The sequence below is a fragment of the Schistocerca americana genome, chromosome 7 (genome assembly GCF_021461395.2).
Source record: "Schistocerca americana isolate TAMUIC-IGC-003095 chromosome 7, iqSchAmer2.1, whole genome shotgun sequence".
NCBI classification, from domain to species: Eukaryota; Metazoa; Arthropoda; class Insecta; order Orthoptera; family Acrididae; genus Schistocerca; species Schistocerca americana.
In genome coordinates this window covers 148,045,342-148,064,111 of record NC_060125.1, presented here as the reverse complement: position 1 = coordinate 148,064,111, position 18,770 = coordinate 148,045,342, and positions in this window count along the sequence as shown.

Here is an 18,770-nt window from a genome sequence, read left to right as displayed (position 1 = left end):
GCCATCTGTGGCAATCCTGACAATAGAGTAAAATGCTTGTGGAAGAACAAGTATGTAAGAGTAGAATCTTCAGCGTAAATTGTTGGATAATCGGACCGCAGGAGACGATCCGTACGTACCCCAGATTGGCTCAATGGCATCGTCCGTGAGGGACGTAGTGGGTACCGGATCACTGAGGCTGGAAAGTAGATTAATTGACTCGTATCGCCTAGTAGAATGAATCACATTGCTTGTTACACCAGGTGAATGGTGGTTTTCGAATATGTCACCCCGGCAGTCGGTTGCCCGAAATGTAAACCGTGCTCTGCCTCAAGACTCGTGGGGAGCGGTATTATACTATGAGGGGGATTCCCGTGGACTCCCATGGACATGTAGTAGTAACTGAAACATCAGTGACACCCGTGGACTACTCGTACGTTACTGATGACCACCTGCAGCCCTTCGTATTTGATGTCTTCCCAAACGAGTATCTTCCACCCGGATAACTGTCCGTATCAAAAGGTCAGAATCTAGCTGCAGTGATTTCAGGAGCATGATAGTGGCCTCACGTTCGTGTCTTGGTAAACAAAATTCTGCTGATCTGAACCTGATAATGCCATTAGACTCCATGTCTGATTTGATCGGCATCCAACGAATGAGTGCATACAACATTTTTTTGTAACGAGAAACGGTTTAGGGTTTCTCACTGATACTACACTACTGGTGAAACAGGTAATCAATAGTATTTCTTTGTTTTGACTCCATCTACAGATTCAAAAAAAGGAGTTGCAAATTTATAACGAATTGCCAAAGAAAAGGCGCCCGACAGCTCTTGGGAGAGACAGCCAGTCCACGGACTAGAAGATTTAAACACATCATGCGTGTGACGATTGTTGGATTGGCGAAAAGGCGATTTGATATGGCCAAAATGTTATCTAGAAGCTTTATAAAATAGTCATGTTGACACAAATCAGTGAAATGAAATTCTATGCCAACATAAAACTGCTGGCCAAAAAATCATTCACATTTGGTGAACTAGATACCACAGTTGAAACTGTCATGAAATTAGTTCTTGATGTCAAATTCGGCCGTACTTTTTTTAGCAAGTGGTCCCCTCAAAGGAGTTCCAAGATAAAAAAATGCAGATGAAAGCCTCCAGTATAGTGTTGGATGGTTGTTCATTAATGACGTATACAACAGCTGCCGGCACATCCATGATAAAAGAATCATTATGTTAAACTTTACTCTTTTGCTTAATACATAAATGTTTTGTATAGATAATGTAAAACGAAAACGCTTTTAAGAAGCTGATCGAAACCAACTGAGAACATGAATTTCTGAACAATGGTTGTACGCTCAGTTTTGAAAATAGCTAATTTATGAAGCAGTTCGTTATTTTCGAAGAGGCACAGATATGTACTCCGCTGTACGCCAGAAACAAAGCGGTATGATTCGGTGGCGCTGGGCCAGAAACAGCAGTATCGATTACATCTGCCGGAAACTTCATGGCCACAGTGTTTTTGATAAAGATAAAGCAATAAGTCTGAATAATTGTTTGCAACATATCTTGACTAGCGGGATCATTTAGCCAGGACAAGAGGCCGCAATTCCAAAACGTCTTACATCACGGTAATGTACATATCAACAAACATGCTTCGGCAATGTAAAAACTGATTTTGCAGCAGTATGATGTTTCCAAAAAGTCACGCTGTTCCCCAGATATCCTGCTCCTGCATAGTAAATATTATTATTATTATTATTATTATTTTGAGTTGTAGTAGTAGTATTCTTACAAAAGATTTTATGACTGTAAATAGGTCTGACTCTAGTGAAGACAGTATGCTTTTCATGTATGAGTATTTAGTGGGTCATCTACAATCACAATTCAGGAATGGGAAATACTCATCAGAAAATGACTTGATGAAGTACATGACATAAATGGAGAAAATGTCGAAATTATGAGTCTTTAAGAACATAAACCACACACTCTTTCACTGCGAGGCTAAGAAATGTTCGAGCTGTATTTGCCATAGACTAGCCTCCACGCAACTTAGTAACTGACTGAGGGAAAAGCTGTCTGCTTGGTCAACAAGAGTTCAGAAGTAAATTGTCTCATTTGTAGAGGCAAAAATACAAGATTAGTAAAACCTTGTGCTTCGAAGGGGATTCGTGTCACATGCAAGCTCAGGAATCAGACAAGGTGAATGAAACTATACTGAAATCAGTGAAATGTGAAGGCTGACTCGGGTAAGATGAAGTACCAAGCAGACTTACGACAAGCTCTGCTGTATACATTGGTCAGTCATTAGATCAACTGGCCAGTCACATTGTTAGGGGAAATCGTTTGTGAGAAACGACAGTGAGATAATGCGTGCAATTACTGTACACTGAGGTGGCAAAGGTCATGCGATACCTCCCTGTATCGTGCCGGACCTCCTCTTCCTTGACGTAGCGCAGCAAATCGACGTGGCGTGGTGTTAGCAAGTCGTTGGAGGTCGCGAGCAAAAATACAGTACTGGCCATTAAAATTGGTACACCACGAAGATGACGTGCTATAGACGCGAAATTTAACCGACAGGAAGAAGATGCTGTGATACGCAAATGATTAGTTCTTCAGAGCGTTCACACAAGGTTGGCGCCGGTGGCGACACCTACAACGTGCTCACATGAGAAAAGTTTCCAACCGATTTCTCATACACAAACAGCAGTTGACCGGCGTTGCCTGGTGAAACGTTGTTGTGATGCCTCGTGTAAGGAGGAGAAATGCGTACCATCACGTTTCCGGCTTTGATAAAGGTCTGATTGTAGCCTATCGCGATTGCGGTTTATCGTATCGCGACATTGCTGCTCGCGTTGGTCGAGATCCAATGACTGTTAGCAGAATATGGAATCGGTGGGTTCAGGGGGGTAATACGAAACGCCGTGCTGGATCCCAACGGCCTCGTATCACTAGCAGTCGAGATGACAGGCATGTTATCCGCATGGCTGTAACGGATGTTGCAGCCACGTCTCGATCCCTGAGTCAACAGAGGGGGACGTTTGCAAGACAACAACCATCTGTACGAACAGTTCGACGACGTTTGCAGCAGCATGGACTATCAGCTTGGAGACCATGGCTGCAGTTACCCCCGACGCTGCATGACAGACAGGAGTGCCTGCGATGGTGTACTCAACGACGAACCTGGGTGCACGAATGGCAAAACGTCTTTTTTTCGTATGAACCCAGGTTCTGTTTACAGCATCACGATGGTCGCATCCGTGTTTGGCAACATCGCAGTGAACGGACATTGGAAGCGTGTATTCGTCATCGCCATACTGCGTATCACCCGGAGTGATGGTATGGGGTGCCATTGGTTACACGTCTCGGTCACCTCTTGTTCGCATTGACGGCACTTTGAACAGTGGACGTTACATTTCAGATGTGTTACGACCCGTGGCTTTACCCTTAATTCGATCCCTGCGAAACCCTACATTTCAGCAGGAGAATGCACGACCGCATGTTGCAGGCCCTGCACGGGCCTTTCTGGATACAGAAAATGTTCGACTGCTGCCCTGGCCAGCACCTTCTCCAGATCTCTCACCAATTGAAAACGTCTGTGCAATGGTGGCCGAGCAACAGGCTTGTCACAATACGCCAGTTACTACTCTTGATTAACTGTGGTATCGTGTTTAAGCTGCATGGGCAGCTGTATCTGCACACGCCATCCATGTTCTGTTTGACTCAATGCGCAGGCGTATCGAGGCCCTTATTACGGCCAGAGTTGGTTGTTCTGGGTACTGTTTTCTCAGGATCTATGCACCCAAATTGCGTGAAAATGTAATCACATGTCAGTTGTAGTATAATATATTTGTCCAATGAATACCCGTTTATCATCTGCATTTCTTCTTGGTGTAGCAATTTTAATGGGCAGTAGTGTAATAAGCCATGCTGCCAATGTAGCCATCCATAACTGTGAAAGTGTTGCTGGTGCAGGATTTTCTGCACGAACTGACCTATCGATTATTCGCCATAAATGTTCGATGGGATTCATGTCGCTCGAAATGTCCAGAATGATCTTAAAACCAACGCGAATAATTCCTGCCCAGTGACATGTCGCATTGTTGTCCATAAAAATTTCATCGCTGTTTGGGAACAAGACGTCCACGAATGTCTACAAATGGTCTCCAAGTAGCCGAACCTCCAGAGGACCCAGCCCATTCCATGTAAGCATAGCTCATGCCATTATGTAGTCAAACCAGCTTGCACAATCCCTTTTTAATACCTTGAGTCTACGACTTGGGTCTGCGCCACTCTGGAACACTACCATCAACTCTTGCTAACTTGAATCGGAGCTCATCTGACCAAACCATGGATTTCCAGTTGTCTAGGGTCCAACCGACACGGTAACGAGACAAGGAGAGGCGCTGGGAGAGATATCGTGCTGTTATCAGAGGCACTCCCGTCGTTCAGATCCTGGTATAGACAATTAACGCCCAACTGTCCTAAGGGATACATTTGTCTTATGTTGCGCTTTCATATCTCAGGTTACGTCACGCAATGACAGCTATACGCAAACGCCGCTGCTGTCGATCGTGAAGTGATGTTTCAAACGGCTCTGTACACTATGGGACTTAACATCTGAGCTCATCAGTCCCCTAGAACTTAGACCTACTTAAACCTAACTAACCTAAGGACATCACACACATCCATGCTTGAGGCAGGATTCGAACCTGCAACCGTAGCAGTCGCGCGGTTCCGGTCTGAAGCGCCTACTACCGCTCGGCCACCGCGGCCGGCGTGAAGTGAAGGCTGTCGGCTACTGCATTGTCCGTGGTGAGACATAATGCCTGAAGCTTGGTATTCTCGGTACACACTTTACACTGTGGAGCTCGGAACATTGAATTCAACTAACGATTTCCGAAATGGAATGTTCCATGCATCTAGCTCCAACTGCCAATCCACATTCAAAGACTGTTAATCGGCACCATGCATCCATAACCACGTCGTAAACCTAACACATGAATCATCTGAGTACAAATGACAGCTCCATCAATGCACTGCCCTTGTCTAAGCGATCCTACTGACATCTATGTATGTGCATATCATTGTCCCATGACTTTTGTCGCCTCAGTGTATCGTTTACTTACTTTCTTGCTTTCTTTCTTTCTTTCGCCTACGCCATAGTCCCACATCCACTGCAGGATCGGCATGGTTACAACGGATTTGGCAGTGTTAGTGTTAGAGATTGCCGGATGCCCTTACTGCTGCCACCCCGTGCCCAAACTGCCTCCACCTAGTGTAAATCGTGAAATAGTGCGGACGTGTTTCAAATCTCTGCGACGTGTATAACTGAGGCGGAACGTGGGGACTAGCCCAGTATTCACCTAGTGGGATGTGGAAAACTGCCTAAAAACCACATCCAGGCTGGCCGGCACACCGGCCCTCCTTGTTAATCCTCCGGACGGGTTCGATCTGGGGCCAGCGCGCCTACCCGAGTCCAGGAAGCAGCGCGGTAACGCGCTCGGCTACCCTGGCGGGTTGTATCGTTTACTTGCTATGAACGTTTTTTTCAAGTTTCATAACTTTACTTATAAAAGAATAGTAATAACGTACACAAACAAGCAGACGTAATTAACTTTCATATTTTTTTTATTTTTTGCCTCCGGAAAGGACCATCACCAGAAAATGCAGTTTATTATATTGTTTGTTAGGCATATGTTCCACTAAATGTTAGGTTGCTTGATCATGTACCTCGCGCTGTGTAAGGAGGTATGTTGTGGAATCAGGAGAAGAATTGGGAATGGTTCCTTTTATATTTAGAAAATAGGAATCAAGTGGTTAGTCTGCATGATTAAAAAACAAGGAACAAATCTGAAGCTGCTAAAGTTATGTAAAGCGCTGGATGATGTGGAGTTCTATTAATGATTCACAGCTTTCCACGAAAGATGTCTGTATTAACAAATATGTTCATTAAAACAGAATACCTATTTGCACATGATACAAGGGTGAGTCAAATGAAAACATTAAATACTTGTTTAAATATTATTTATTGTGCAGAAGTGGTTCAAAGCTGTATCACGCTCAATGCCCGTCCTCCAACGCTTACAGAGTGCTTAAATTCCTTTACAAAAATATTCTTTTGGTAGTCCGCGCAACCACTCATGCACCGCGCGGCGTACCTCTTCTTCAGAACGGAACTTCTTTCCTCCCATTGCGTCTTTGAGTGGTCAAAACATATGGAAATCACTTGGGGCAAGGTCTGGTGTGTATGGTGGATGAGGAAGACACTCAAAATGTAGGTCTGTGATTGTTTACAACTGTTGTACGGACAGTGTGGGGCCTTGCATTGTCATATTGCAAAAGGACACCTGCTGACAGCAATCCACGTCGCTTTGATTTGATTGCAGGCCGCAGATGATTTTTTAGGATATCCGTGTATGATGCACTTGTGAGAGTGGTCCCTCTAAGCATGTAATGCTCCAAAATGTCGCCTTTTTCGTCCCAAAAGAGGGTCAGCATAACCTTCCCTGCTGATGCTTCTGTTCGAAACTTCTTTGGTATTGATGATGAGGAATGGCGCCATTCCTTGCTCGTTCTCTTCGTTTCTGGTTGGTGGAAGTGAACCCAGGTTTCGTACCCAGTAACGATTCTTGCAAGAAAGCCATCACCTTCTCGTTTAAAGCGCCGAAGAAGTTCTTCACAAGCATCAACACGTCGTCCTCTCATTTCAAGAGTGCACCCATCTTGCAGACACAATGTGGTGTGCTGACCCATGACTAATCTGTAAACATGGTGCAATGTCATTCAGTGTCACTCGGCGATTTTCCTTCACTATGGCTTCAACTGCTGCAATTTTCTGTGGAGTCACAACCCGTTGTGCCTGACCTGGACGAGGAGCATCTTCCACTGAAGTCACACCATTTTCTAACTTCCTACTCCATTCGTAGACTTGCTGCTGTGACAAACATGCATCACCGTACTGAACCTTCATTCGTCGATGAATTTCAATAGGTTTCACAACTTCACTACGCAAAAACCGAATAACAGAACGCTGTTCTTCCCTGATGCAAGTCGCAAGTGGGGCAGCCATCTTTATACTGATACTGCGGCGGTATGTGTGCTTCTGCACTATGCTGCCACCTACAGGCCATTCAGCACGCTGTTTGAAGCACGCTTACCGACTTACAGGATAACGGCGCGAAATTTCGATTTGTTATTACAAATTTAAGGTTTTCATTTGACTCGTACAAATTATTCTGTGAAAGAATAGCGCTCAACAAATGTTCGCAGGTGAGACTGAGGGTGTTGCCGAACTGTGAGATCTTAGAGGGACGATATGCTCTTATATTCACTTATGTGTCAATGTCTCAGCCCCGAAATGGGAGATCTTAGTGGGACGCTTTGCTGTTCTGTTTACTTATTTGTCGATGTCTTACCCTTCTATGACCCCACCACAGGAGGGCGCGTAATAGGAGGGCTAGAAAAGCATAAGCATATTTTGCTGTTGCGGATCACGTTCAAAATTCATCGAATGGTACTGATCGATCCCGAGTGGTTCCACTCTGCACACCAAAGCGAAAATCGTGGTCGCGCTACACTCTCAAACGGGTGCGATCACGCTGAGTGGGGTTGCAAACCCATTAAGTTCTTATAGGATGGTTCAGTCGTCCTAAAGGTATCAGCAATGTCAAAGGTTGTCAAGAACTTAGTCCTGCTGCTCATCACACGGTAATCTGTCGTTTTTGAGCGCGAAATGTGTGGGAATTAACGCCCCAAGGAAATGTCCAGTTTCATTGACGTCCTTTTTTGCCACCTCCCGAGGCCTTTTCGTGCCGATTCTGAGCAGGGGTGTGTCAGAAACTTTTCCCTCGGCCACTCATAATAAAATCGGGTGATTTCAACTACGGGCGTCGCGGCTTAGATCTCCGAGGCGTCAAAATCCGGGTAAGAGGGAGGGGGGACTGTGATGAGGTTCCCACCGTCCCAAGGTGGCACTGGGCAGAACAGTGGGGAAATTTTCTGCTAATGGAACATCATTCACCCTCCTCACACGTTACATGAACTTCTTAGTTCGGGCCATTTTTCGCATGTGCCATCACCTAACAGTCTGAAGTGTCGCCAAGCCTGAGGATGGATTCGCATGGCACCACGCTCTTCCATCAGTACGTGTGAAGATTGCAGGCACTTTTGAGACAAATTTCAAAGTCCTGAGTCACAACGGGAGACAGTTGCGGGGTTTCAAAAAAGTGATGCTTCAGTTAGTGATTGTTGTTCTTGTGGTCTTCAGTCCTCAGACTGGTTTGATGCAGCTCTCCATGCTACTCTATCCTCTGTAAGCTTCTTCATCCCCCAGTACCTACTGCAACCTACGTCCTTCTGAATCTGCTTAGTGTATTCATCTCCTGGTCTCCCTCCACAATTATTACCCTCCACTCTGCCCTCCAATACTAAATTGCTGATCTCTTGACGCCTCAGAACATGTCCTACCATTCGATGCCATCTTCTAGTCAAGTTGTGCCACAAATTCCTCTTCTCCCCAATTCTATTCAATACCTCCTCATTAGTTATGTGATCTACCCATCTAATCTTTAGCATTCTTCTGTATCAGCAGATTTCGAAAGCTGCTATTCTCTTCTTGTCCAAACTATTTATCGTTCACGTTTCACTTCCATACATTGCTACACTCCATACAAATACTTTCAGAAACGACTTCCTCACACTTAAATCAATACTCGGTGTTAACAAATTTCTCTTCTTCAGAAACGCTTTCCTTGCCATTCCCAGTCTACGTTTTATATCCTCTCTACTTCGACCATCATCAGTTATTTTGCTCCGCAATTAGCAAAACTCCTTTACTACTTCAAGTGTCTCATTTTCTAATCTAATACCCTCACCATCACCTGATTTAATTCGACTACATTCCATCATGGTCGTTTTGCTTTTGTTAATGTTCATCTTATATCCTCCTTTCAAGATACTGTCCACTCCGTTCAACTGCTCTTTCAAGTCCTTAACTGTCTCTGACAGAATTACAATGTCATCGGCAAACCTCAATTTTTTATTTCTTTTCCATGGATTTTAATAAATACACCGACTTCTTCTTTTGTTTGCTTTCCTGCTTGCTCAATATACAGATTGAATAACATCGGGGAGAGGCTACAACCCTGTCTCACTCCGTTCCCAACCACTGATTACCTTTCATGTCCCTCAACTCTTATAACTGCCATCTGGGTTCTGCACAAATTGTAAATAGTCTTTCGCTCCCTGTATTTGACCCTTGCTACCTTCAGAATTGGAAAAAGAGTATTCCAATCATTATTGTCAAAAGCTTTCTCTAAGCTAAAAGTGCTAGAAACGTAGGTTTGTCTTTCCTTAACCTATCTTCTAAGATAGGTCGTGGGGTCAGTATTGTCTCACATGTTCCAATATTTCTACAGAATTCAAACTGATCTTCCCCAAGGTCGGCTCCTACCAGTTTTTCCATTCGTCTGTAACGAATTAGCGTTAGTATTTTGCAGCCGTGACTTATTAAACTGGTGGATCGGTAATTTTCACATCTGTCAACACCTGCTTTCTTTGGGATTGGAATTATTATATTCTTCTTGAAGTCTGAGGGTATTTCGCCTATCTCACACATTTTGCTCACCAGATGGTACAGTTTTGTCAGTACTGGCTCTCCCAAGGCTGTCAGTAGTTCTAATGGAATGTTGTCTACTCCCGCGGCCTTGCTTTGACCTAGGTCTTTCAGTGCAATTGGTGATATACAATGTAGAACGTTGCTTATCTGTACCACAGAAAATTCACATACCTTATTAAGGAAGTACATTATTACCACAAGAGCAGCACGTAGTCAGTGGAATATCTGACACTGAGAAAGTGAAATGACAGTCCGAATCAAGCTGACAGACCGAACAGCGTACACAAGTAGCATCGCCCGTTAACGATTCGGTTGATTGTGTTCATATCCTTTGTATGGGTAACACAGTTCCCCTTCTGCTGACTAGTAACAAAATTAGTCTCACGATGTTTAAAACTGATACTGTTCAACGAAATTTCGGGCGAAATTCCGGTCGTCTGTAACGTGGTTCCATCTTCATGTGGCCAGAATACTCTGAGCCGAAATGTCGTGGCACCACATTATAGACATCCATCAGTTCTCCTGAAATTTCATGGAACAATTCATAATCCGGGAATGTTTTAAAATTCCCTGCCGAAGTTGTTTAAAAGACCCACTGAACACTGGCATACTGTCCTCTAACATATTCCGGTGAATTAGAATTGCTTTGCTGTGCTTACACTGTTGAGCCGAAACGTTGTCATCTCCTGCTTAGTTGAGTTGGACCACCATTGGAACGCAGTACAGCAATGATTCAGCTTGAAACTATATGTACATCAACTACTGGCAAAAATTGTATATCTACATGCATATTTTAAAGCATTAACCAATGTATTACCGAAACCTTTAGGCAGCTAATATGTGTAACATGTAATCTCAAGACCCCTTACCATGTAAATGTTTGCTCACATACAATCACTCTATCCACCCTCTCTTCCTCTCCGTCTGCCTCCAACCTCTCACATATGTCTATTAATCCCAATCAAATATTGTCATCCATGTATAATTTTACTGCTGTAGCCAATATGATTATTGTACTTAAAGTCTGAAACATTTCGCCTGATTATTATTAACGAGTATGAAATTTAAGCCATTTTAACATTTAACCTGACTGTATAAACAAGTATGAATGTTAAGCTGTTTTAACTTGTCAAAATCGTATTTATATGCCACCTGAAGTACACACACATATATTCGACACCTCAAAACAAACACCTCCAAATCCTTCAAATAATTATTCTGTAATAATATTGTTACGATATATATTCTATGTACTTTGCGATTATGTCTTGTCTACTGATATACGAAGCTTGCACCTACAAGATTCCAGACGCCATATTTATTTACAAATGTGAATGTATACATGTGAGGTTTTCTGACAGCGAATAGGAACCTGTGACCACTGTGACACTCTGTTTTACTTATTTTATGTTTACCATTAGATATCAGTTTAATTAATTAATTTTTTGTCAGAATAAATCCTAAACCATGTTCTGAAATAGAGTCTTGTTTCTCTGCTAGACAGAGCGACAAGTTCCTCCAAAAATCGTAACACAACACACACACAAATGTCATACTAAATAATACAGGGTGATTCAAAATGAATACCACAACTTTAAAAATGTGTACTTAATGAAAGAAACATAATATAACCTTCTGTTATACATCATTACAAAGAGTATTTAAAAAGGTTTTTTTCACTCAAAAACAAGTTCAGAGATGTTCAATATGGCCCCCTCCAGACACACAAGCAATATCAACCCGATACTCCAACTCGTTCCACACTCTCTGTAGCATATCAGGCGTAACAGTTTGGATAGCTGCTGTTATTTCTCGTTTCAAATCATCAATGGTGGCTGGGAGAGGTGGCCGAAATACCATATCCTTAACATACCCCCATAAGAAAAAATCGCAGGGGCTAAGATCAGGGCTTCTTGGAGGCCAGTGATGAAGTGCTCTGTCACAGGCTGCGAACAAATTCTTGCTGGATGCGTGCATTTCGAACGAAGTATGGTGTTAAACCTCTTGATAGGTGGTGTATTAAACGTTGGTATAAACACGCTGAACAACTGTCATCGATTCACTTCTGCCGTACTCAATAACACAAAAAGCTTTCTGTTGAGCGGTCGCCATCTTAGCATCAACTGACGCTGACGCCTAGTCAACAGCGCCTCAAGCGAACAAATGTACAACTAAATGAAACTTTATAGCTCCCTTAATTCGCCGACAGATAGTGCTCAGCTCTGCCTTTTGTCGTTGCAGAGTTTTAAATTCCTAAAGTTGTGGTATTCTTTTTGAATCACCCTGTATAAATCGACCAGATGATGGAGGTTTAAACCTTTGAAACGCGTCGTGGAAATAAATAAAACGGTGACTGGTAACAGTAAACTTGTTGTTTCATTTAATGATTCAGTATGTCACACGGGCCAGCACGCCTGGCTGATGCTCCTGCTATGATGAGTATGGTCGTGGAAGGTCCCTGGACCCGTCGATGGACGCGGTAAGAGAAAAATCAGTTGTAAGAGAAGTTTATTTAGTAATTTTACAACCAGACAGCGTCTTCCGTCCTCCGCTAGGTTCTTGGGGCGAACCTCCACGTCTGCTGTAGTCCCCTGACGGGATCTCTGAGAGGATGCGGGAGTGCTCGGTCCCTTTCGCGGCTCCACTCGCCTCCCCACACGTAGTTGTGGAGCTGTCGGATGCCGTGATGCCCTACGCTATTGCACATCCGGCCACTCAATGTTGCTGTGTTGTCAGCTGAAGTGATGACCGACGCTACTGTCCATCTGGTGACTGCGATGTTGCGTTGTCCTGCAGTTTGACGAGTCTGGCCCTCCCTCCAAGAAGAAGGTCGCGGATCAGAGGCTGCGACGTTACAGCAGCTCGTGTCCCAGCTCGGTATCTTGGTGACTATCTCCGGTGTAGATCATCAGCGGATGTTATTGTTCCGGTCTCGAAGATGGCTCCTGATTGCTCACGAAGATGCGGTCATCCTCGCCCAACAGTATGGCAGAGACGTATAGAAGAGCTTGAACAATTCTGCATAGCAATCAGAGTATCGAATGCACAACAATCAGAACATCGAGTGCAAATGAAGTGAACGTTATCGATTCTACTGTTCAGTCTTTCAGCATATTTCATGCAGTTGAGGAAAGGATTCAACTTTAGATATCATTCGTAATGATCGAACCATCCATTCCTAGCCTCAGTGTCTCAGATTGCTAAATTTGCTTAACGATTTGTTTTGGTACGTTACCCCTCTTGATAAATCCATAGTAAGTGAAGTTACGAAGCGCACCGACCTCTCCTACCTCTGTCTGTCGTACATTTCCTCCTGGATCGCTCGTAATTACACACTGCCCTGCTGAGCTTGCTGCTCTGCCGGTCTGCTCATCAGGCGTACTAGCGTAAGGCACGCGCCACGGCTGTTGACCCACTGGTCTTCCTACGGACGAAACACCCGGCAGGTGAATTTTCTATCTACACGAACTGAACCCTACTGATGTGCAAGAATGTCATGGATTGCGCACAGTGGAGTGCTAAATGGTTCAAATGCCTCTGAGCACTAGGGGACTTAACATCTCATGCCATCAGTCCCCTAGACTTAGAACCACACTACTGGCCATTAAAACTGGTACACCATGAAGTTGATGTGCAACAGACGCGAAATTTAACCGACAGTAAGAAGATGCTGTCATATGCAAATGATTAGCTTTTCAGAGCATTCACACAAGGTCGGCGCCGGTGGCGACACCTACAACGTGCTGACATGAGGAAAGTTTCCAACAGATTTCTCATACACAAACAGCAGTTGAATGGTGTTGCCAGGTGAAATGTTGTTGTGATGCCACGTCTAAGGAGAAGAAATGCGTACCATCGCCTTTCCGACTTTGATAAAGGTCGGATTGTAGCTTATCGCGATTGCGGTTTATAGTATCGCGACATTGCTGCTCGCGTTGGTCGAGATGCAATGACTGTTAGCAGAATATGGAATCGGTGGGTTCAGGGGGGTAATACGAAACGCCGTGCTGGATCCCAACGGCCTCGTATCACTAGCAGTCGAGATGACAGGCATCTTATCCGCATGGCTGTAACGGATCTTGCAGCCACGTCTCGATCCCTGAGTCAACAGAGGGGGACGTTCGCAAGACAACAACAACCATCTGCACGAACAGTTCGACGACGTTTGCAGCAGCATGGACTATCAGCTCGGAGACCATGGCTGCGGTTACCCCCGACGCTGCATCAGAGACAGGAGCGCCTGCGATGGTGTACTCAATGACGAACCTGGGTGCACGAATGGCAAAACGCCATTTTTCGGATGAATCCAGTTTCTGTTTACAGCATCATGATGATCGCATCCGTGTTTGGCGACATCGCGGTGAACGCACATTGGAAGCGTGTATTCGTCATCGCCATACTGGCGTATCACCCGGCTGATGGTATGGGGTGTCATTGGTTACACGTCTCGGTCACCTCTTGTTCGCATTGACGGCACTTTGAACAGTGATTAAAAAAATGGCTCTGAGCACTATGGGACTTAACATCTGTGGTCATCAGTCCCCTAGAACCTGAAGCTACTTAAACCTAAATAACCTAAGGACATCACAAACATCAATGCCCGAGGCAGGATTCGAACCTGCGACCGTAGCGGTCACCTGGTTCAAGACTGAAGCACGGCCACACTGGCCGGCCTTGAACAGTGGCGGTTACATTTCAGACGTGTTACTATCCGTGGCCCTACCCTTAATTCGATCCCTGCGAAACCCTACATTTCAGCAGGAGAATGCACGACCGCACGTTTCAGGTCCTGTACGGGCCTTTCTGGATACAGAAAATGATCGACTGCTGCCCTGGCCAGCACATTCTTCAGGTCTCTCACCAATTGAAACGTCTGGTCAATGGTGGCCGAGCAACTGGCTCGTCACAATACGCCAGTCACTACTCTTGATGAACTGTAGTATCGTGTTGACGCTCCATGGGCAGCTGTACCTGTACACACCATCGAAGCTCTGTTTGACTCAATGCCCAGGAGTATCAAGGCCGTTATTACGCCCAGAGGTGGTTGTTCTGGGTAATGATTTCTCAGGATCTATGCACCCAAATTGCGTGAAAATGGAATCACACGTCAGTTGTAGTATTATATATTTTTTCAATGAATATCCGTTTATCATCTGCATTTCTTCTTGGTGTAGCAATTTTAATGGCCAGTAGTGTACTTAAACCTAACTAACGTAAGGACATCACACACATCCATGCCCGAGGCTGGATTCGAACCTGCCACCGTAGCAGCTACGCGGTTCTGGACTGAATCGGCTAGAACCGATCGGCCACAACGGCCGGCAATAGAATGCTAATTGGCTCACAACAACAATACTCTTGTGGTGCCGTAAGCACAGCACTCACCACTAGCCAATACCACAGGTGCCGACAGATCGACAACCCACTACAGAGACGGCCTATAGCCCAACAATTTCCGCACCAAGAAATCGCAGCGGTAGCTCCGCCAGAGAAGAGATACGCGCCAGCGCCACAGATGAGCGGACAGTTTCAAGTCAGCTCGACTACCGAGACGACCGCCTTCTACTTGCGTATTTGACGAGCCATCGTCCGCTTTTGGCGAGCTCACGCCAGCCAGTCTTCAGTTAACATTGCGGGTGCGACAGAACTGTTAACTACCGAGCCTTAGTTACTGGAATAGCAGTTTAAGTTCAGGATCTGCTACCTGAGCCGATTTGCGCGAATTGAGTATGCGTCAATAAATGTGTGTGTTCTTGACACTAATCATTACAATTGTTTCAATGTTCTCCTCTCATAGCGTTTCCTTTGGCGCACTGTAAATACACTACGTGATCAAAAGTATCCGGACACTTCCAAAAACATGTTTTTCATACTAGGTGCACTGTGGTGCCACCTACTGCCAGATCATATTAGCGACCTCAGTAGTCATTGGTCATCATGAGAGAGCAGAATGGGACTTCGAATGTGGTTAGGTCATTGGATGTTACTTGTGTCATACGTCAGTACGCGAGATTTCCAAACTCCTAAACATCCCGAGGTCCACTGTTTCCGATGTGATAGTGAAGTGGGAACGTGAAGGGTCACGTACAGCACGAAACCGTACAGGCCGACCTCGTCTGTTGACTGACAGTGACCGCTGACAGTTGAAAAGGGTCGTAACGTGTAATAGGCAGACATCTATTCCGACCATCGCACAGGAATTCCGAACTGAATCAAGATCCACACCAAGTACTATGACATTTGGGCAGGAAGTGAGAAAACTTGGATTTCATGGTCAAGCGGCTGCTCATAAGCCACACATCACGGCGTTAAAAGCTAAACGACGCCTCTCTTGGTGTAAACAGCGTAAACAATGGTGGTGTTATGTTGTGGCCGTGTTTTTCATGGTGGGGGCTTGCACGCCATGTTGTTTTGCGTGGCACTATAACAGCACCGGCCTACATTGATCTTTTAAGCACCTTCTTGCTTCTCACTGTTGAAGAGCAATTCGGGGATGGCGATTGCATCTTTCTACACGATCGAGCACCTGTCCATAATGCACAGCCTGTGGCGGAGTGGTAATACGACAATAACATCTCTGTAATGGACTGGTCTGAACAGTGAATCGTGGGATGTTTTGGAACGCCGATTTTGTGCCAGGCGTCACCGACCGACATCGATATCTCTCCTCAGTGCAGCACTCTGTGAAGAATGGGCTGACATTCCCCAGGGAACCTTCCAGCACCTGACTGAACGTATGCCAGTGAGAGTGGAAGCTGTCATCAAGGCTGAGGGTGGGCCAACACCATATTGAATTCAAGCATTATGGATGGAGGGCGCCACGAACTTGTAAGTCATTTTCAGCGAGGTGTCCGCATAGTTTTGTTCACGTAGTTGAGGGTTGTTGTATCAAAAGTGCGGTACAATAACATTATGAATCCATGTTGACTGTTTGCCAATAAATTATTTTCTTCGAGATAATTCATAGTGTTACACTACAGTATATGTTCCAAAATTCTACTGCAAATCGACGTTAGCGATGTGGGTCTGTAATTTTGCGGATTACTCCTGTTTCCTTCCTTGGGTGTGACTGTGTTTTTAATATATCTCACAGTATTAACATATGTGGCACGACAGTAAGTAAAAGCCATAGTACTATTTCATGGCTGACATTTATCGGCGTTAACACCTCCACAAACGTATACAGCCTTACATTGTGTAGGTAACAACGCAAAAATTATGCAGCACTGTTAGACATAATGATTTCGTTAGAGCGTAGTACAGCTGCTTCCAGTTAAGACGAACATTCAGTACTAATGTGACAGTAAAGTTTTATCATTTATTAGCGTGTAGTTATCCCACCAGATCTTACCTGTGTGTAATGACTCATTTGGTAGACGGAATGGAACATATCTTCGTAGTGTATCGCGCTCGTTGAAAGTACTCTAGCTGCATAGCTGTAGTTCTGGCCTCCCCAACATGTCCTATATATATTGATGAAATGCTGATGAAAATGTAGCCGCAGCCATCTTGAATATATTACGTAATTAAAAACACGCATTTCTTTATGTCCTTTGAGATACGTTTACAGATCAAACGCTGCGCGGGATTAGCCGAGCGGTCTGGGGCGCTGCAGTCGTGGACTGTGAGGCTGGTTCCGGCGGAGGTTCGAGTCCTCCCTCGGGCATGGGTGTGTGTGTGTTTGTCCTTAGGATAATTTAAGTTAAGTAGTGTGTAAGCTTAGGGACTGATGACCTTAGCAGTTAAGTCCCATAAGATTTCACACACATTTGAACATTTTGGAACAGATTAAACAAATGCGTAAATAAAATATGCTGGTTGTAATACGAGACATGGAAGTAAAAAATGGTTCAGATCGCTCTGAGCACTATGGGACTTAACATCTGGGGTCATCAGTCCCCTAGACTTAGAAGTAATTAAACCTAACTAACCTAAGGACAGCACACACATCCATGCCCGAGGCAGGTTTCGAACCTGCGACCGTAGCAGCAGCGCGGACCCAGACTGATGCACCTAGAACCGCTCGGCCACAACGGCCGGCCACGGAAGTAACAAAATTTCTGAACGTCGTTAGGTAAGCAATAGATTATATACCGCTAAAAAAACTGAGACCCACGAGATTATAATGTTAGTGACTGATCTTTTAAAATTTCTGAAGCTACCACACTTAGCAGTGAAAATACAGAGTAAAATATCTCGCTATAATTATGTATAAATTAGCCATCGTCTCAAAAATGTTTGTACACAAAAAAGTTGTGGCTCCATTATTATGAATTCTTCTGATATATTGATAATTGTGTATTTTATAGTTAATTGTCAGCACTGTATAATTTCGTCTTGCCTCCAATACTGCTCTCTTTCTTCAGTGAAACTTTATTCTGCTAACGGCAAAATTTTGTTGATTGTCGAGTCGATGGCGAAATCAATATATGCGGTAACCAGAGGCAACTGACTAAAGTATTTCGATCTTCAAAAATTTGATAATATTGCTTTGCAATCAAAGGTAATATTTATTGAATGTGTTGTCTCTGATTTCGTTACAATACTTTCCATAGTTACAAGATAATGTAAATTTAATTTCAGCATTTTTATTTGATTGTAAATAATGTAGGTAATAACGAAAAAATTAAGGTAGATGTCAAAAATTTTACGTTCTTATTTACAGTCACATAGCTCTGAGGCACCGAGATGTGGACCAGTCCGGCAAGGGTTACTAAGCGATGGGGTCGCCGCCAATTGCTTTCAACTCTCAACATGCCGTTCCTACGAGCTAAGAATAATTAAAGTACTTCATGCTTTTAGCGCCCTTCCAGGCTCCATAAACGTCTGCCCAGGCCGTTAACTTTCTGGAGTCTCGTTCAAGGTGTGTCGGTTTGTAATGAAATCTTTAATAATTTTCCATATACGAAAAATAGGTGAGAGAGTAACTTGTCCTCTCTCACTGCCTCAATGAAAAGTAACCCTTCTGGGACTATTTAAATGATTGAGAATGTCGGTATAATTTTAGTGTACTGATAACATTTCTTTTTTCTTTAAAACAGACAAAAACAATGCTAGACAAGTTATTGATTAAATACCGTAAACAACTAACAGGTGTTTCAACATTACACTGGACAAGGATCCTGAGTGACAGAGACAGTATGACTAGTGGAGTGAGTCAAGTACTCTGGGCCT